General features: G+C 42.0%; 1 protein-coding gene across 2 annotated transcripts in view; it reads left to right on the top strand.

Moving 5' to 3' along the window:
- LOC126284024 (fatty acyl-CoA reductase 1-like) overlaps positions 1-21,684 on the top strand; it is a 244,364-nt gene that overhangs the window by 121,909 nt on the left and 100,771 nt on the right. The window lies entirely within an intron of this gene.

Raw genomic sequence — 21,684 nt, 5'->3', positions numbered from 1 at the left:
CAAGCTCCTCGTTCTAAAGCACTGTGAGGAAACTTCGACTTCCACAGAATTTTCGCAGCTAGATATGCACTCCATAAGACACCTCTGTGTTGTCAGAGGAGATCTTAATAATTTTAATGCCAATGACAAAGTACGGGAAAGCGAAAGGAGCATGTAGCCGGCTGGGGTGGCCGAACGGTTCTAGGCGCTACAGTCTGGAACCGCGCGACCGCTACGGTCGCAGGTTCGAATCCTGTCTCGGGCATGGATGTGTGTGATGTCCTTACGTTAGTTAGGTTTAAGTAGTTCTAAGTTCTTGGGGACTGATGACCTCAGACGTTAAGTCCCATAGTGCTCAGAGCCATTTGAACCATTTTTTGAAAGGAGCATGTAATCGGGATGGAAAATAGCTGAATAATGAAAAGAGTTGACGACTGTAAGCCAGTGAGCAGAAAGTTATTAGAAGGTCGAGAAAACATATACAAACCTAGGAGGTTGAAATGACTCATATGGGCACAAATTACGTGAAAGAGAGGAGAAGAAGAAGAGATGGAAGAGGAAGCAGCTAAACACGCAACTTGATTTTGGGAAAAAGTTCGTCCATAATTATCGCTAATTACCACAAGTTTCATCTCCACGGTTACGCTGGCATGTTTCACATCCGTTAGTGAATCGCCAGAAGCCTGTTTCGCTATTTTCACTGCAGGGAAATGAGGTCCCTTTCTTTATGCATATCGTATTTATTTTCGTCACCTGATCTCCGTTTAGGTCCGTTTCTGCTTAGCGAATAACACATGGACATAATTCATAAAGATGTTAGAGTACTCGTAACGCGAGACCGTACAGCCTTTTGATGCAAAGAACGTGCTGTTGTCACGAGAAGCGGCGGCCCCGCTGACGCCCGGAGAACACTTGTGCATTCTGCAGCTTCTCAAGGTCCCTGATGCGGTGAAACGGCACTTCCTTGCTGCCGACGCTCACAGCCAAGGCGTGACTAACAGGTGTAAGCAGGCCACGCAACAATACAAAACATAAACAACACAGTCTGTAGTAGTAGTTTAGCTTTAAATGAAACATTTTAACGTGTTCATAGTTTCGCTGTCGACTCCGTTAATTCAATTTCTGTTCCGTTCAATTTATTGCTGTCAATCTCTTGCACACGTCATCTATATAGAATGTCTAACACGTGCCACACGTTGAGCTATCTTCATAGTAATGTACGTTCTTTCGCCTAATATACAGTGCGACACAAAATAAAGCTACAAGATGTAGTATTAGTCAAAACCACAAGAATTGTTTCTGTAATTATATGTTCCAGACACCAATACCTCTTGAGATATGGGCACATCCGTCCCCTCGTTCCCATCTGGTTTTTTTTTTTTTTTTTTTTTTTTTTTTTACCTAAGTTCGCCTCTTGTGGGAGCCTTTGACAAGGGGAAGGCCACGGAGACGGCCAACCGATTCGACTCAGATTTGGCAGGTCGCTTGTGTACAACCTAAAACGAAGGAATCTAAGATATTTTGGGTCAACACCCCCGCGTTTTTGAGAAAATCACCCCTAAAGGTTATGACGAGCGATCGACTCAAAATCGGGAGGGTGGGGGGGGGGGGGGGGAGACGATAGATAATTGTAAATAGAGCATTTTTCATCAAGAGGTATGGGGTCCGAAAACGCATACTTTTCCAGAAATCGAGGTAATAAACTTTTACAACTGCCGCGTCTGTACCCATATGGTTAATGCCTGTCGCCTAGCAACGGCCGAGGTAACTAGCTGCGCATCTCGAAGAAACGTAGTGGATGTTATTATTTTGGTTTGTCCTTTTTCCATATTTCAATTGATAGGGATAGGATGGTTAATAAGGTAAGTAAATCAACAAGGAATGATAATAAGGTAGGCAAATAAATTTCTCTTGGAATAGTAAACAACAAAAATGTTACTCTAGGTCACTTTACAATGGTTCTTCCAGTCACTGTTACGTGTCCTCACTTTTCTTCGAACAACTAGATGGATGGTACTTGTCTTATAAAAATTCGAAACAAATATACTCACGGCACCAAGAGCATCTAATGAATGCAGTCTTTCGATAGGTACACTGTTCCCTATGATATGACGAAGAGGCAACCGGGACAACATAACTCTCCCCGCGTGCATTCTATCCCGTGCCTCGCTGTAAACAAGCGTTCACGGTTGGATATATGTGATCCCTCGTGAGGAAGTCGCAGCACTTTTACTCGTAGTTGTTTTCATGTGACAAGGCTTAAAAGTTTAATACTTTAATAACTCACGGCGTTCGGGAAATTAGTTTGCCTACCTTATTATTAGCATTCCTTATTGATTTACTTACCTTGTTAACCCTCCTATCCCTATCAATTGAGACATGGAAAACTGCTAACGAAAAGAATAACATCCGCTAGGTTTCTTCGAGATTCGAACCCGGGTTTTCCGATTCCCAGCCAGTTACCTTGGTGGCTGCGCTATTATTATTATTATTATTATTATTCTTTGTTATCTCATTTTGTTAGTTTTCGTTCGTTTCATCTGCTCGGTGCGGACGTCGGAAGACACCCGATTCAGTTCGTGGTTGATCCATTAACTCAGTTTTTTTGTTACAGAGGGCAGATAACCCTCTGACTGAACACGCTGAGTTACCTTGCCGGTTACTGAGCTACCCAAGCACCGCAATCGGCGCTGTAGGCGACAGGCGTTAACCATGTGGGTAAAGAGGCGGCAGTTGTAAAAGTTTCTTACCTCGATTTCTGAAAAAATATGTGTTTTCGGCCCCCATACCTCATGATGAAAAATGCTCTATTTACAATTATCTATCGATCCCGCCAACTTTGAGTCGATCGCTCGTCGTAACCTTTAGAAGTGATTTTCTCAAAAACGCGGGGGGTGTTGCCCCAAAATATCTGATTCTTTCGTTTTAGATTGTACACAAGCGACCTGCCAAATCTGAGTCGAATCGGTTGGCCGTGTCTGAGGCCTTTCCCTTGTGAGTAGCGAACGGGAGTATAATGGACAGGGACTGAGGATATGTGGCGCTCGGTGGGAGTGTGGAATGGCCGTGGCGCGTGCCGAGATAGTCCGTGTAATTACGATAACGCTGTGTCTTGGATGGCGCAATGGTTACCGCACCTACCTAATAAGCGGGAGATCTCGGTTTCGAATCCTGGTCTGGTACACATTTTCGCTCGTCGCCGCTGATTCCGCTTAGTTTCCCGCTGCACTTGACAGGAGTGATCCCCCTTTAATTTACCTATAATGTTACGGAGAAGTAGACACTATAGGCAGTGCCGAACGTGGTTAACACTCATCCTGACACATCCTTCAGTTCTTCTTCGCAGTCAATCATTGATTCTTTCAAATACAGAGAGGTCCAAAAAATGCATCCACTGTTTAAAAGTCCATAACAGGCAAACTAATTGACGGAGTCGTCTCATCTTTGGTAGTGTAACAGTTTGTAGTTCCGGAAATCGCCACACAAGCGTTGTATTTTGTTGTCTTGTTTTGTCAGACGACAGTCGTCAGATAGTCAGCGTTTTGTTTTTAATTGCACCTAGTTACTCGAGTAAACATGGCTGGCGCAAGGCTTACATTCGATGAAATGAAGTCAATTTTGAAGTGTTATTTTAAGTACGAAAACATCAATGAGGTTAAACGGCAATGGCGAAATGAGTATCAGAGCCACCGACACGTTTAACGATTCGTCGCATTCGAGACAAATTTGAAGCCGAAGGCTGTATGAAAGAGGTACACAAACAACGAGCTGGACGACCTGTAACAGTAACAAGTCCAGCTAATTCCCGTCGTGTGTTACAACAATTCACTCGCTCACCACAGCAGTCTGTGAGACACTGTGCCCGTGAAACTGGAGTGAGTCGCTCAAGTGTTCGGCGAATTTTGAAGACAGCAAAGTGGAAGTGCTACATCCTATGATTGCTACACGCAAAGAACGAGGACGACCCAGATCGTAGAATGGAGTGCTGTAAATGGTTTACTAACATGGTGCGGAACGATGAAGAGTTTGCAGAGATGATTGTGTGGTCTGATGAGGCACAGTTCAAACTCAATGGTACAGTAAATCGCCACAATTGCATCTACTGGGCCACCGAAAATCCGAACGTCTATGTAGACAAAGCAGTGAATTCTTCTTTGACGGCACAGTTACCGGTGAGGTGTACCTTCAGAAGCTTCAGACATCCATTTTGAAACGTCCCCTTAGAAAAATTATACAGGACTAGGCTTAAACTGACACACATTATTTTTAGCGGAACGCAATCTGACTTTCAAAAATCCCTACAAAAGAATGGCTCTGACTAACATTAACATATACCTTTCTCAAATCACTTACCTCACCAAAAATCTTCGTTACTCGAACTAGTGCAATACAGCGAGCGCCACTACTGTCAGCTAAATAAAAGATTCAAACTACGGAAGGCACTAACTACTGATAGGCATAGTCAGCAAACGAAAGATTTTAATAGAGAACAAACAATGTATTTACCTTAATAGTCATAATATATACAGCAGTTCATGACATCCATTCTTACAAATTTCAAAACTCTGCCATCTCTCTCCCAACATCTACCACTGCTGGCGGCTCACCTCCAACTGAGCAACGCTACGCGCTGTTCACATCCAGCTGCCGAACACTACAATGGCAGACAACAATGCAAACTAGCCACAGACTGCACACAGAACAGCCAGTGATTTTCATACAGAGCGCTACGTGGCGTTACCAATATAAAAAACCTAAACAGCCTACTTACATAGCCCCCATGTTCCCCACAAAAAATTTTAGATATTGTTTTGGGCACTGGTCAATACAGATTTGACAAAATTTTTCATAATTACAATAACAAAGATATCAAATGTACACACTTATTGATACAATGTTGGTCAAAAGCTAAAATTTTCTCACAGTCCATAAAGACAGTCCTGATCATTCATCACAGAAAAATTGCAGTGTTTTTCTCTCAAAGTCTGAGTAGTAAAAGAAAATGCACATGAAACTAGTGGATTTCCACACAGTCTTGAAGAAGTAGTGTTATCTTTCCAACAGAAAGACAGTGCTGACTCTTGACATGCAGACAGGTAATGGGGGCGACAACAGAGTCAGTCAAAATTTTGAAGAATATTCGTAGGTAGGTCAACACAGAGTACACCCATTGTAGTCCTGGAAGAGATTACGGTATTGGTGGGCCATCAAAGATGCAGACCCACTATACTCCTTGTAGAGATAATGGTGTTGGTGGGCCATCATAGATGCAGACCCACTGTAGCCCTTGTAGAGATGGCTATCAGGCAACTGTTGCGACTGCGCAGGTGCACAATCACCAACGAAGAGTCTTTCGGAGAATAAAGCAAGTCCATGAACTACCACCTGTGCACTCACAAATTTTTTTTTTGAAATGTTCTCAGAACCAGCAATGCTGTTATCCAGTCCCTTGCTGAATTATTAACACACGTGCAAACACTATTAGTCCCAACGTCTCACATATTGTCCATATACTATGACTAACAGAAATGTGTGCAGTGAAATGTAACTTACAAGTAACTTAATTTGATGAACTGGTGTCAATTACAATTTTATAACATAAGAATACAATAAGAAAGGTACAAAATACATCATTAAAGAACGTAACAATACAGATAACATTTGTAGTAAAACAGGCTTTACAAAAGAATAGAAATAAACATATACATCAGTGTTACAGGAATTATGACATAAGTAAATACATAAAAGATCAGAATAACTATTGAAACATCAACTTCACACATGAGCATTAAAACAGAACAGAATTAATAATGTCTAACATCTTTACAAAGTAAATAACATATTATTAGTGCAAATTATATTTGAGGATAACAGTATTCCTCATCATAGTTCATGTAGCTGAGTATTAGAAACATTCTACAACATAAGTCTTATAAGATAAACAAATAAAGACAGGAAGAACATAAATACACATGGGTACACAAACACATAGTGGGATAACACAAGGAAAGGACAGGGTTTGTGTTACTGCAATATTTTGCAAACAAAACTTTCGTTACTTCTTGGAGACTCCCTTCGTTCTTCATTATTTCCAAAAAGTCCTATCTATACCTGCTTTCTGTACTTTTCTCGTATAACCTCTCAGTGCATTTCTTCCAATTCATCGCAACTCATTCTCTTATATAGGCTACCCCTCTTAAGCTAACTTAAATCTACTGAGCTCAGATGCTAAACTAAGGGACGAGGCAATGCAGCAGCACAAAACAACGCAAACAGCAATGACAAAAATGGAAATTGTCAAAGAAAGCAGCAAAAAATGCAATAACTTATATCTTAACATGATAAAGCTCAAGCAAAAAAATATTACAGTAAAAATGGCCATATTTAATACCTATGTCACATCTTAACACTAGGGGGATGCATCACCTTAACTTACACTACTAAAAAGTTACCAGTCATGGACAAAAATTATGTATGCAGTTCCTGTGAAGGGAAATGTCTTTTTGTGCTCCCTCTTTTTTTTTGGAAGTAGATGGTTATTTACTGGATCTGTAGGCATAAAATATCTATATTAGTACTTCTATTAAATTTTATTTTAACCAATATGCAGTGCAGATAGAAACTAGATATTAAACAAAATGAGTAAATAAATACATAAAGCAAGCCATATGGCATTTCTCTCAACTAGCAAGACAATAGCCGTGAAATGTTTCTCATCGTTTCATTAGGCATTTTAGTAAATATCATAAATTAAGAGCTCCACAGTATAATAATATGTTTTCAATTTTGAGCGTGTCGTATATGCGATGCTTTCTACAAAGGAATGTCAATAGCGAGGATAATGGCCTCCTTTTTTTTTCTCCACCTGTGCCTCTGAAAGGCACTCACTAGTGACTTTTTTTCCAAGCGACTGTCGTGCAGCTGGGTGCCCACGACGCATTACGTGCAGGTGGTCACTTAACTTTCTTACCGAAATATTTACGACAGCAGTTTCCGCTACAGTGTCAGTCCCATATAAAAAATTTCACAGGTCAAGAATTTGCGTTACAAATCTGTAGAAACAAAATCCTATTGATATAACAGTGTCGAAAAAAATTTCGGCGGCGTTGTAATACATTCACGCATTTACATACACTTCATAACTCTTAAAGTACGATTCTCGGTTTCCAACATCTTGTTTCACAAACCAGAGTCCCTAACTTCTATTCATTATTCATGTACATATAAACACATAATCACATTCCTCATATAGCATCAGCATATTGGTCATAAACATACCGCAACAGCATAATTCACATAGTCATCGTAATAATAACGTCATAACACCTCAGTCGAATCTCAAAATCATCGTAGCTTCCTCCAATAATTTCAAAATGTAAAGAAAATTCTTTGCTCATTTCAATAATGTCATCTACCTCAAACGTACTTTAAAAATCATGATCCCATACCACATATCATTCAAAGCTCTCATGATATCACAATGGTTCCGAAAAAATATGAACAGTTCACAAAGTACAGACAAAATAGAATTTCGTAAGTGTGAAATTATCCAACTGTGTAATTTCTTAAACATCTGTCACTGATGTAGTAAAAAAAAAGGTTTGTTTCTCTGTTAAATAATCAGATAGCTGTTTAATTCTGCCTTAGAGAAATATGGTACCGATGAGTAAAGTTGTATAAGCAAATACCATATTAGCTAGGGCTCCTTGTGCTTGCCACACACATGGTACACAAAGTAAACGTTTACCCCCCTGAGGGTTAATGTAAGTATACCCTCAGGTGTTACAGATTACAGCAATGGAATGAAATGTATCACGAAAAACTTTCTTTGTAATTCAAAAACCTTCGAAAAATAAATGATTTAAGTACAAAATTAATCACTCAAATGCGTGTCCTGTAGTGCTAAATGTGCGTCTTGCTGTAAGATAATTCTGTGGAACTGTCGTAGTTATCGTCCTCTGTAAGCATAGTTCTGCTGAAGTCAATGTACTTACCTCATCATAAACGAAAGTGAAACGCTTTGCGTATAGATATCGTAGTTATTACGTACCTTACCGTGATCAAGAAAGTACTATAATGTAACGTATTGTTGTGCTAGGGAAAAGGCTGTCTCATTGTAGCTATACAACAAAAGTTACTACTAAAACATGTTTTACTTCTCAGAATAATTCAGAAAAACTGTGCAGATATAAAGCAGAAACACCGCAAAAGCAACATTGTAAATTGTCACTCATTAGTAGCGTCGTGATAAAATCGTGTAGCTGTCACATAAACTAGCCACTGTGTCATCTGCATCTCTCAGAAAGTACTTTAAATCCAGAATGCGTTTTCAAGTAAACCAAAATGTTGCATTAAAATCTCATTAGCAGTACATGTTCTAATTATGTTAGCCTTATAGTCGTTGCGTAATCGTGCAACTAACAAGCAAGAATGTACACACACAGTAACACTGTGTCCTCTGTTCACTATCACAATGCAGTGGTAATTACTGTATAAATATGTTCCCTAGTGTCTAGACTGGATAGTTAACTTCAAAACATTGTTGCATGATAACAGTTTCAAAGGAAGAATGCTCAATTTTTTCTCAAGGTTAGCGTCTATGTTATTTTTCTCTGAGCCAGCCGGCACACGTGGCTGCCTGCGGTGCGAGTCATTGTCTGTCTCTTTGTTGGCGCGCGTCGTTATTGGAATTAGGAGACCTAACTGCTACAAATTCACCTTGTCGGGAGGGCCCTGCTCTGTTTGAATCCCGCCAGTTCTGATGCAATTCAGGTCTGTCGTTACGATCATATCGTCTGTCGTCATGTCGGTAGATTCCATAGTTTCTTGTTTGTCGGTCACGTGGTGGAGAATTTCTCCCTGAATCGTTACTGCGCGCTGGACCGTTGCGTCTGAAGTTATTCTGTCTCCCTTGATAATAATTATTTTGGTTTCCATATTGTCTCTTTCTCTGATTGTCTCTGTGATAGTCACTAATGCGGAGAGGTGATCTTTCCCTGTAATTATTACTGCTCTGCCAACGGTTGTCATACGGGTGGTGTCTGTTTTGGTCACGATTTACGTTGTAAGAATAGCCCTGTCGTGTAAAGTTATTGTTTCTGTCATCACGGATTTGTGACGGATGTGACCTGTAGCGATTGTTTTCCTGTTTTTGCATCCCGTGACAGTCTCTTCCAATTTCTAATTCTTGTAAGAGTCCCTGAAAAGCTTCAATGTCGTCTTTGCAACGTCCTGCCAAAATAATATGTCGTAAATGTTCGGGCAATTTGATTAAGCAAATGCGGATGAGTTCTGAGGGGCTGTATGGATTTGAAAGATACTGATTCTTATGTAACATGTCTTCGAAATATTTGACAAGACTAGAAAATTGCGATTGTTCGAAATGTTTCATCATTATGGTGCTACGTTTTACTCGGTCTTGTGCAGCTTGAGACCAATATGCTGAGAGGAAGGCATGATAAAATTCTCCTTCATTGTGACAATTGTGAATGACCGATCGCATTCTTTCAGCTGGTTCATTCTCTAAGTAGCCACACATAAATTCTAATCTGTGCTCTAATGACCAGTTGGGAGGAAAACAATAAGAGAATTGATGGAGCCATGCTTGTGAATGAATGTGGTTCCCAGAATTCTTAAATGTTTTGAATTTACGTGTAGTAATGAACAGCTTATAGTCAAAATCATCGTGTCGGCGAGTCGCACTACGCTCATTGTTACTTCGTTTCGGCGGTTCCATCTCAAAATCCATTGCGCCTTGCCAATTTCTTTCACAATTTCCGAAGTGTCCTGTGTTATTATTTTGTGAATATTCCGTATTTCTATGTCCCTCTTCCCGTACTGGAGCGCGAGTGTCCTCTGAATAGATAATTCTTGTATTACTTGTGCCAACTGATCTCGTACTTCCCGGATTTCTCTTTTGTACTGTGTATTAATTTGATTTTGATTTTGTTTGAATTTTCTAATTTGTTCATAATCTTCAGTGTCCGTGAAGGTTACAGGTCTTGTATCATTCACATCATCATCTACCTTTGTAGATAAGTTAGTGAACTGATCTGAAAGTTCGGCTACTTTATCCGATAGTGAAATTATTTCCTCTGTGTGTTTTTCTGAACCAAGTTTCAGAGTGTCCATTTGTGTTGAAATCGAATCTACTGTGTCCTTACGAGCGAGGTGGCGCAGTGGTTAGACACTGGACTCGCATTCGGGAGGACGACGGTTCAATCCCGCGTCCGGCCATCCTGATTTAGGTTTTCCGTGATTTCCCTAAATCACTCCAGGCAAATGCCGGGATGGTTCCTCTGAAAGGACACGGCCGACTTCCTTCCCCATCCTTCCCTAATCTGATGAGACCGATGACCACGCTGTCCGGTCTCCTTCCCCAAACCAACCAACCAATCGTGTCCTTTAATTTTCCTGAGTTCTTGCAAGTTGCGTAACCGAATCGGTGGATGCAACTGAGTCCATTTTAGCTTGCAAGGAGTCGTGATTTTCACGAACAATAGTTTGCAGTTCTTTTATGGCTGCTTCGTGATTCTGTAATGCATTTTCATGACGCGAAAAAATAGGTTGGAAATGCTCACAAATTTGTGTTTTTACGTCATTACAGACTTTTTGACATTTCTGTTCAATGTTATGTAACTCAGTAGTTAAATCTTCACGTGTTTGTTCAAGTGTGGTGTCTAACTTTTGAAGCTTTTGCTTTGTTTGTCTCTGATTTTGTTCCATTGTATCTAACTTTTGAAGATTTTGTCCCATTTGTTTCTCATTTTGTTCAAGCGTTGTGTCTAACTTTTGTGGCCTTTGTCCCATTTGTTGCATTAACTGTAATAACAGTGCACTGGCGTCTGAAACATGTTCCTCAGTGCTATTCGGCAGTGCATTTGAACCGGCTATATTCGCATATTGAAAAGCAGAAAATGTGTCTTGATTTATTTGAGAAAACGGTGAGGACGCAAAACCTGAATCTACAGGATTTGTAAGATTGTGTCCTGTCATTTCGGAATCCTGAGGCGAGCTGTTGCCGACCGATCGATCGATAATGCTTCCCTGTTCACTAATTGTTTCACTGCCTACACCATTATTTGCAGCCCGCTCTATTTCCCTATGCACAATTACCAAATTACTACTTTGAACATTAGTTAATTCATTACATGGTGGCGCTAACACACTGCTTTCGTCTTCATGTCATTTGTCAGTTTACTTTGGAGCCTAGTATTACGTTTTTCACACGCCATTATTGTCACAATATTTCACATGACAACACAGAAAAGCACAATTTGAAGAGCAAAATAACAAAACACATTAACATAGCATACGTCAGCTTTGGTAATAAATACAGCCACTTGGTAGGCTGTTTAGCTTTTTTTTATTTTGGCAACGCCACGTACCGCTCTGTATGAAAATCACTGGCTGTTCTGTGTGCAGTCTGTGGCTAGTTTGCATTGTCGTCTGCCATTGTAGTGTTCGGCAGCTGGATGTGAACAGCGCGTAGCGTTGCTCAGTTGGAGGAGCCGCCAGCAATGGTGGATGTGGGGAGAGAGATGGCGGAGTTTTGAAATTTGTAAGACTGGATGTCATGAACTGCTACATATAGTATGAGTATTAAGGTAAATACATTGTTTGTTCTGTATTAAAATCTTTCATTTGCTAACTATGCCTATCAGTAGTTAGTGCCTTCAGTAGTTCGAATCTTTTATTTAGCTGGCAGTAGTGGTGCTCGCTGTATTGCAGTATCTAGAGTAACGAAGATTTTTGTGAGGTAAGTGATTTGTGAAAGGTATAGGTTAATTTTAGTCAGAGCCATTCTCTTGTAGGGAGTACTGAAAGTCAGATTGCGTTGCGCTAAAAAAATATTGTGTGTTAGTTTAAGCAGAGTTATGTATAATTGTTCTAAGGGGACGTTTCAATTTTACCTGTCACCCAAGACTTATATGGATACGGAAGAGTTTACTTTCAACAAGATGGTGCTCCAGCCCACTACCAAAATCGTGCTAGGGAGTATCCCGACGATAATCTACCAAGAAGATGAATAGGCCGTAGAGGTGCTGTAGACTATCCACCATATTCGCCAGACCTAACTCCTCTGGACTTTTACCTGTGGGGAACACTAAAGGACGTCGTTTATCGACAAAAGCCGCGCACATTGGATGAACTTCGAGAATCCATCGTACATTCATGTGCAAATATCCAACTGAACACGTTGCAGTCAGTAGTTCGTGATGCAGTTCGGCGGCATCGTTTGTGTGACCATTTCGAATACCTACAGTGATATCTTTAAGTTGGACTTTAAGCTACACTTTCACCAAAAATGAGACAACTCCGACAATTAATTGCAAGTTATGGACTTTATGGACTTTTAAACAGTGGATACATGTTTTTGGACCCCTCTGTATATGTGGCTCCAGTCAGACTGCACATAGTCGATGGACTGGAGATACACCTGCGCCTACAAATGTCCCCATAGCCGTAAATGCAACCTTTTTGAGATCCGTTGAACAAGGAGGCCTCAACCAATTCTTTGCTCTTGAAACGTTGAAGTGAGGTATTGTCGCACAGGATGGTGCCTTTCCTTGCAGATACCAAAAATCCGTCACCGAAAATTCCTACCCATACACTGACACTGAAGCTATCCTCAAACTTCATATCCGCAACTGCTCGGGGAGTTGAAACAACCACAAGTGCGTGTTGTGGTAATCTATTATGCCACCTCTTGTGAATCCGTCCTCAAATGTCAGTAAAATGTAGGCTGTGAACTGTATTTTCATCAATCTGTTGCAGAAGTCATTGGCAGAACTGTAATCGGACATGATGGTCTGCTGGCCAAAAAGCTTGCACACGTTGCAGACAATAGGGATAAGGTAACTTCTCGAGCAGGACTAAACGCTAGTTTCCACAGACACTCGTTCTAGAGCCATCTTCTAAATGTCACAATTCCTGTTCCTCCATCTCCATCGTGCGAACTACCGCGAGACTTACCGCGGTCCTTCGTCCTTGCTGTGAATGATCCAGTGTCTGGAACAGGCGGCTGCACATTCTTGCAGGTGAAATGGCGCGCTGCGGACTTGTACGGATTATGGACGTGGCGGTTAGAGCCATCGACTAACCAGTACTACCAAGTCTCTCATTTCTCTCGCGGAATAGTACCATTACAGTGTTTGCAGTACAGTTTCTACACACAGCGCTGAACCACTATCTTGCTCTGCTAACGTACGAGCTGCACAGCCTCAACTGACCGATGTAGTAGATCGTTGCACTGCTGTGACTGGCATCTGTACCATCATCAGTGGCCTGTAAATCACAACCATTCGGATTTGGCAAAAGTAACACGGCCTGTGCTACCAAATACTACACGTCACTCGTCACAAATAAAACAGCTCATATCTCAACAGGTATTGGTTTCCGGACATAAGTTCAAAATTTCAGCACATTGTAGGATAAAACCGAAGATAATAATTTATTTTATATGAGGGTTGGAACTTTAATAGTGGCAACTATTTATTTACAGCTCGTACAAAATAGATACGTGTTTCAAAGTTTCACTGATCTTCAAAGTAGTCACCAACACTGTGTATAATCCGTTGCCAGCGATGGGAAAATCGTAGGATACTCTTTGCAGTGCTAGTTGTGTTGACAGTTCGAGCGGCGCGGTCTATTGCCCGACGAATTTGTAGCAGTTCTGAAGCGAATCCCGTGAAGTGTTTCCTTCAGTTTATAAATCGAGTTGAACTCAATCCGGAACCGTGCGACTGCTACGGTCGTAGGTTCGAATCCTGCATCGGGCATGGATGTGTGTGATGTCCTTAGGTTAGTTAGGTTTAAGTAGTTCTAAGTTCTAGGGAACTGATGACCAGAGTAGTTAAGTCCCATAGTGCTCAGAGCCAGTTGAACTCACGACGGCTTAAGTCAGGGGAGTGCAGCAGGCGGTATAGCACTTAGCAGCTCCATCAGTCAAACAAATCAGTAACAGCTTGCACTTTACGTGCCTGAGTACTGTCCTGCAAAATGATGGTCAGGTCCTACAGAAAGTGTCATCACTTCTGTCTCCATGCTGTTCATTTTTCGAACACAACCTATTACCAGTTTAAAGACGTGATGACACTTTCTGCAGGACCTGACCATCATTTTGCAGGACAATACTCAAGCAAGTACAGTGCAAGCTCTTACTGATTTGTTTGACTGATGGGGCTGCTAAGTGCTATACCACCCACGGCACTCCTCTGACTGAAGCCCTCGTGAGTTAAATTTCTAAACTGAAGAAAACACTTCACGGCATTCGCTTCAGAGCTGCTACATATTCGTCGGGCAATAGACCGCGCCGCTCGAACTGTCAACACAACTAGCACTGCTAAGAGTATCCTACGACTTCCACATAGCTTGCACCGGGTTATATACAATGCTGGTGACTAGTTTGAAGCTCAGTGAAACTTTTAAACACTTATCTATTTTGTGCGAGCTGTAAATAAATAGTTGCCACCATTGAAGTTCCAACCCTCGTAAAATATTTTTACAGGCCGTCAGTACAATCTCAATTCGTGCCTATGGCAGCTTCCCAACGCTTTAGCAACTTCTGTATTCTAGGTAGGGTACCTACAGTGTTGAGCTGTCTGGTTACACGAATCACCTCACTGGAAGCTTCACAAAACGTTTTCCACGGTGTTGTTCCCTCAATTCTGGAAACAAATCAGATTGCATTGGGCTCATGTCAGAAAGATTATCCCATACATATTTATGGATCATTTCTCTCACTAGTAGGGCAATATGCGGTCATGCGTTATCATGCAAAACGAGAACACCAGTTTCAGGCATGTCGGGCCTTCTTTTTTCGGTTGCAAAACATTTTGTCCCCGGGAACGTCTGTAACAGGCACATACTACAAACGGTTCTCTACCACAGTATATCCTATTTGTATGGAAAATCTGCGCACTTCATTGAGATTCTTTCACTGGTCTTCGCTATTGAGCATTGTACAGTGCAGTCATAGCTTCATGCAACTAATATGAAGTTCATACTCAGTTCTAGACGGAATGCAAAATGACTTATCAAGCGTAAATTACTTATTATAACAGTCGAATTCGACCGTAGGTGGAAACCAGGGACGACGTATTAACAAACCATCTGGATATGGATGCTAACGACCAGACCACCGGTGAAGTGATGAACTTAGTTTACACACATAAAGCCAGCTAACGTAGTAACTCATAATACCAAGATATTTTCAGACATCGCACGTGCCATGGACCCAATAACGAACGGCGTTGCCATACCTCACCACACGGTTGTCAGGAACTAAAACCAAACAATGACACGCTCGCGCACGGACGTTATTGGATAACGCAGTGCTTGTACATTAAACTTCCTGATCGTTCATGTGGCTGTAATTCTCTCTCCGTTTCTTTTCCCAACAGTTTACCTTCTTACTGAACTGTTTGCTGTCTATTACTTCCACTGGCCTTTCTGAGCTCTAGCGAGGTCGTTTTTACTCGTTAGCTCCATGGTATATTCTTTAATTTTCGTATATGCGTGGTAATTTTGTGAGTAAGTCTCACTGTTGGGAGTATTTCAACATGTCAATAAAAGTTTAGTTTTCGTTCTCTAATATCTGCTGCCAGGTTTGATAAATTCTCTGTTACTTTGCGGAATTTCAGTCTGTATCCCTCCTCCGTTCTTTCTTTTATTTCTATGCCAAGAATTTTTCTCATAATCCTCCAGTATGTTTCCCAGAACGTCTTTTATGTTGGGAATTAAAGTTTCGCATGGACCAGGTTTGATCGTCGTGTTATAGAGTCTAATCCAAGGCATGTGTCTATGGAAATGGACTTCTTGTTGCCGATGTTATGCGTTCTCTATAGAGTTTCTGTAATCGAACTATCTGTGCTTCTTTTATAACCCCGCTGGTTATAATATCTCAGAAAAATGCTGACAGTCTTTATTTGTCCGTATTTTGAGTTCGATTTATGAAAGTTAAATTTAATGCAAATAATTCAATTTTTACAAAAAAGGTTTGTAGGCCAGCTTTTTAATCTCATTTTTTGAGGACTTCTGTATCTTTGATTGCTGAGATTTCACTGTCCGTAAATATCGCTCAATCGTCTCTGAAAGCTAATCAACTGACTTTAATGTCATCTTTAGTCAGTTTAAGTCGGGTAGGCTTTCAGTGAGTTTGGTTTTCTAATTCTTTTTCCTATTCTCTAATGACTTATCTAAGATGAGATTGAAGAGTAGTTGTGACAGCCCACCTCCTTGTTGGACACTGGTCTTAATTGGAAAGGGCTCTGATATTTTTCTCAAATTTTTACTTTGGACTTCGTGTCAGTGAGTGTTAGCTTGATGAGGCTTTGTCTCTGTGGCTAGAGCCTGCCCTTCTAGGATATCTTTTACTGCAGGTATATAATAATGAAGCCATTGTGTCTCCACCGTCTGCTGATCATTGAAATAACCTGAATTAAGTGTTCCCTAAGTATTTGTGTGTAAGTATATAAACTCATATTCTAATGACTAATTAGCTAACCTTTATTGTTCATTCTCTTTATTTAAGCCCTGTCACAATTTTAACTTTTTCTCTTTAATCTACGTAATATGCTGCGCATGATATATTAATTATTAGTTGTGTTACATTTCACTCAGTTAATAAGTTAAGCAATAATTTATTTACCGATATTTTAGTGCAGTGGCTACCAGGCATTTTAATATAAAAAACACTGAAATATTAAAAAAAAATGAGCAAAATGGAAACCTTATACCTGTAAAGGACTAAGCACTTCGTCTTCAGGCCACAAGTGGCCCATCGGGACCATCCGACCGCCGCGTCATCCTCAGTTGAGGATGCAGATAGGAGGGTAGTGTGGTCAGCACACCGCTCTCCCGGTCGTTATGATGATTTTCTTTTGACCGGAACCGCTACTATTCGGTCGAGGGAGAGGGGTAGGGTTGGGGGAAATCTTGAATCATGCCTGGATAGCTCAGTCGGTAAGAACATAACTCGTAGGGTTTCTGGTTGGAGTTCCGGTTGAGCACAGGGTTGTAACGTGCCAAGACGTATTATGGTATCATATACACTAGCGACATTTTGAGTTCATAATGCCACTGGGAGTTACCAATTTTTTCAGTGCAAATTTACGCGCCAGAACGCGATCTGAATGTTGTAACAAGGGAACCTCCCTATCCCACCCCCCTCAGATTTAGTTATAAGTTGGCATAGTGGATAGGCCTTGAAAAACTGAACACAGATCAATCGAGAAAACAGGGAGAAGTTGTGTAGAACTACGAAAAAATAAGAAAAATACACAAACTGAGTAGTCTATGTGTAAGATATGCAACATCAAGGATAGTCTGAGCACAGGAGCGCCGTGGTCCCGTTGTTAGCATGAGCAGCTGAGGAACGAGAGGTCCTTGATTCAAGTCTTCCATCGAGTGAAGAGTTTAATTTTTTATTTTCAGACAATTATTATCTGTCCTTTCGTCCGTCCGATGCGAGGTAACTGAGCCGTAGTATGGGGACGCTACACCTAAACAAACATCGAAACACACTACGTCAGTCGACTACAGCGCACGGAAGAGAGAGTATTCCTGCTAACGAGGCTCCGTGGCTGGCAGTTGACTATTCGCTACTTGGACGAGAGTGTATTAAATACGTGAGATGTATTCCGTGGGCAATATGAATCCAGCAAATATAGCTCGCGAAAATGAAGAAAGTAAACATTTCACTCGAGGGAAGACTTGAACCACGGACCTCTCGTTGCGTAGCTGCTCACGTTAACCACGGGACCATTTATTTTTATTTTATTATTATTATTATTTTTTTTTTTTACAGTTTGTTCCTTATTGTTCGTAGTGTTTGGTCGTAGCGTACGTCAGATGACATCCGTTGAAGTTCGTTGTTGATCCCTTCAGTCAATTTTTTTTTATTACAGAGCTCAGCCTGCGCTCTAACCAAACACGCTGAGCTACCGTGCCGGCATGATCACGGCGCCCCTGAGCTCACACTATCCTTGATGTTGCATATCTTGCTCATGGACTATTCAATTAGTATATTTTGCTTATTTTTTTCATAGTTTCACTCTTCTGCCTGTTTTCTCGATCGATCTGTGTTCAGTTTTTCAAAGGCCTATCCACTGCGCCAACTTATAACTAAATCTGAGGGGGGTGCGATGGGGAGGTTCCCTTGTAAGTAATACCTGCAACTCTCATGATCTGACCCTTACGGCGTAACACCACGATGTGTGTGCGACTGCGTAAGTCAGCATCCCGAGTTTCGTCACCTACGGTCGTGAACTAGTCAACAGCCTTTGCGGGAGGTCGTTGATAGAGGCGCCATTAACGCCGTGTCCACCTCCCGGCTCGTGCCACTCTGCACGGAGCAGCCGCAGCCGTCCACGCAATGCCCGCGAGCCACTTTAGCGGCGATAGCGCCAGGCAGATGGCGACACCTGCCTCTTATCAACCAGCTTTCGCCTGTCTGCGCGCCGGCCAGAGATAATGCGACGAGAGAAACTCCCGCGACCTTAGGCACTCGCCGCTGTCAGTTCAGGGAATTGGATGGAGCTGGTAAAGAGATTCCCATTGTTTCCCAGAACAGTCGGTTTCTGTTGTATACCGAATAAATGTTTTAACCGCAATGTTCCGTAGACGCACCGAACAAACAACCGTGCCAAGGACTTTGAAGAGGTTGAGGTTGTTGTGGAGGAGGAGACCAGACTGCAAGGTCATCGGTCACATCGGATTAGGGAAGGACGGTCAAGGAAGTCGGCCATGCCCTTTCAAAGGAACCATCCCGGCATTTGCCTGGAGCGATTTAGGGAAATCACGGAAAACCTAATTCAGGATGGCCGGACGAGGGATTGAACCGTCGTTCTCCCGAATGCGAGCCCGTTTACAAGAAGAACACCAGAAGTGATCCCCAAAACAACTGTCAAACGTCCTTGATATACATGCGTTGCATAAGCTTAGAAATTTTGAGTACAAACGTAATGAGGTATATCGAACAAAATGACCTCTCCATACCAACCAGCCTGGATGTCCAAAACATCCATCATGTGAAAACCAATTTACACTTCTTTCACATGGCATTCTGACAGCCACGTATCAAGGCTGACAGATAGGTGCAGGTTTTCTCTATTTCTCTAGAGCATTTGACTCAGTGCCAGACCTACGCTGGTCATTAAAAGTACTATAAAGCTATAAAGTGAAATTTGCCACTGCATTCAGCATTTATTGGTAGGGAGCACGCAGCATGTCATCTTGGATGGAAAGTAGTGGACAGATGTAGAAGTAACTTTGCATGTGGCCGAGGGAGGTCTGTTGAGACCCTTACTGATCATAGTGTATACTAATGACTATGACCATGTGTTCTCACACAGTAGACGTCCAATTGCGATGCTGGCGTCCAAATTCCATCCTTCGTCACTGATGAACAATAGGCATCATGGGTGCATGAACCAAGGTGCTTGCTGCGGAGTCCTACACATAGCAACGTTCGCTGAAAGGTCATTGAGGAGGCACTGTTGTTAGCCCCTAGGTTCATCTAGGCGGTCAGTTGTTCAACACTTGCACTTCTTTTCGCCCATATACATCTCCACAGCCGTCGTTCAACTCCGTTACCGTGGTCTGTTGTGCACCAGCGTTGCTATGGCGCCGGTTTTTGATAGTACTATTTTGCCAAGCACGATAGACACTACCCTCCATAAGTTTGGAAACACCTAGTAATTACAGACAACGGAAACGAAATACAGTATAAAATGCATTTTATTGTTTTCCAAATGTTTATTAAACTCAAATAATACACAGGAAGATGTAACAACTAAATTTACGATTCCTCAAAATAGACACACTTTGCTTTCATCACTGTCTTGCACACTCTCGTGATGCGCTGCGTCAGTTTTGCCAAGGTTTCAGTTAGAATTAATCTCCATTCTACCTGCAGGACCTCCCACAATTGTGACCCACTCATAATTTCCCGTTTTCGGATCCTGTTGTCCAATTCAACCCATGGAAGCTCTATTGGCTTACAATCAGGGGACTGTGGCGGCCATTCTATGTTTTCCAATATTTTACGAACTTCAATAGAGACTTCACATCGTTATGAAACAAGCGAGACGTATGTTTCGGGTCGTTGTCTTGCTGCAAGACAAACCCTTTCCCAATCAGACGCAAACCAGATGTCTTAGCATGTCGCTGGAGAATGGTATGATAATCCTTTTGGTTCATTTTTCCATCTATTTTCACCAAATTCCCTCCAAAGGATCCCCATACCATCACAAAACCCACTCCATGCTTTACTGCTGGAATTACGCACTGAGGATTGAAGCGTTCATGGGGTAAATGGCGTACAAATTGACGGGGTTTACTTCTAAATATTTCGAATTTGGATTTATCAGTGAATAAGACTCTTACCCAATCCTCCGCTGTTCAATGTTGGTGTGTCTTAGCCCACTGAAGCCTTTTTTCTTGTTAACAGAGCTCAACAGTGGTTTCCTGGTTGATACATAATCTCGGATGTTGTCGTCTGCCAGTAGTCGTCTCACTGTTGTTGCTGGCAGTTACACTACTGGCCATTAAAATTGCTAAACCAAGAACAAATGCAGATGATAAACGCGTATTCATTGGACAAATATATTATACTAGAACTGACATGTGATTACATATTCACGCAATTTTGGTTCGTAGATCCTGAGAAATCAGCACCCAGAACAACCACCTCTGGCCGTAATAACGGCTTTGATACGCCTGGATATTGAGTCAGACAGAGCTTGGATGGCGTGTACAGGTACAGCTGCCCATACAACTTCAACACGATACCACAGTTCATCAAGAGTAGTGACTGGCTTATTGTGACGAGCCAGTTTCTCGGCCACCATTAATCAGACGTTTTCAATTCGTGAGAGATCTCGAGAAGGTGCTGGCCAGGGCAGCAGTCGAACAATTTCTGCATCCAGTAAGGCCCGTACCGGACGTGCAACATGCGGTTGTGCATTATCCTGCTGAAATGTAGGGTTTCGGAGGGATCGAATGAAGGGTAGAGCCACGGGTCGTAACACATCTGCAATGTAACGTCCACTGTTCAAAGTGCTGTCAATGCGAACCAGAGGTGACCGAGAAGTGTAACCAATGGCACCCCATACCATCACGCCGAGGGTGATACGCCAGTATGGCGATGACGAATACACGCTTCCAATGTGCATTCACCGCGATGTCGCCAAACACGGATGCGACCATCATGATGCTGTAAACAGAACCTGTATTCATCCGAAAAAATAACGTTTTGCCATTCGTGCAAACAGCAAGCGCTCCTGTCTGTGATGGAGCGTCAAGGGTAACCGCAGCCATGGTCTCCGAGTTGATAGTCCATGCTGCTACAAACGTCGTCGAACTGTTCGTGCAGATGGTTCTTGTCTTGCAAACGTCCCCATGTGTTGACTCAGGGATGGAGACGTGGCTGTACGATCCGTTACTGCCATGTGGATAAGATGCCTGTAATCTCGACTGCTAGTGATACGAGGCCGTTGGGATCCAGCACGGCGTTCCGTGTTACCTTCCTGAACCCACCAATTCCGTATTCTGCTAACAGTCATTGGATCTCGACCAACGCGAGCAGCAGTGTCGCGATACGATAAACCGCAGTCGCGATAGGCTACAATCCGACCTTTATCAAAGTCGGAAACGTGATGGTACGCATTTCACCTCCTTACACGAGGCATTACAACAACGTTT

This window comes from Schistocerca gregaria, chromosome 8 (genome assembly GCF_023897955.1).
Source record: "Schistocerca gregaria isolate iqSchGreg1 chromosome 8, iqSchGreg1.2, whole genome shotgun sequence".
Classification (NCBI taxonomy): domain Eukaryota; kingdom Metazoa; phylum Arthropoda; class Insecta; order Orthoptera; family Acrididae; genus Schistocerca; species Schistocerca gregaria.
Note: the sequence above shows the minus strand (reverse complement) of the source record. Positions and strands in the feature narration are given on the sequence as shown.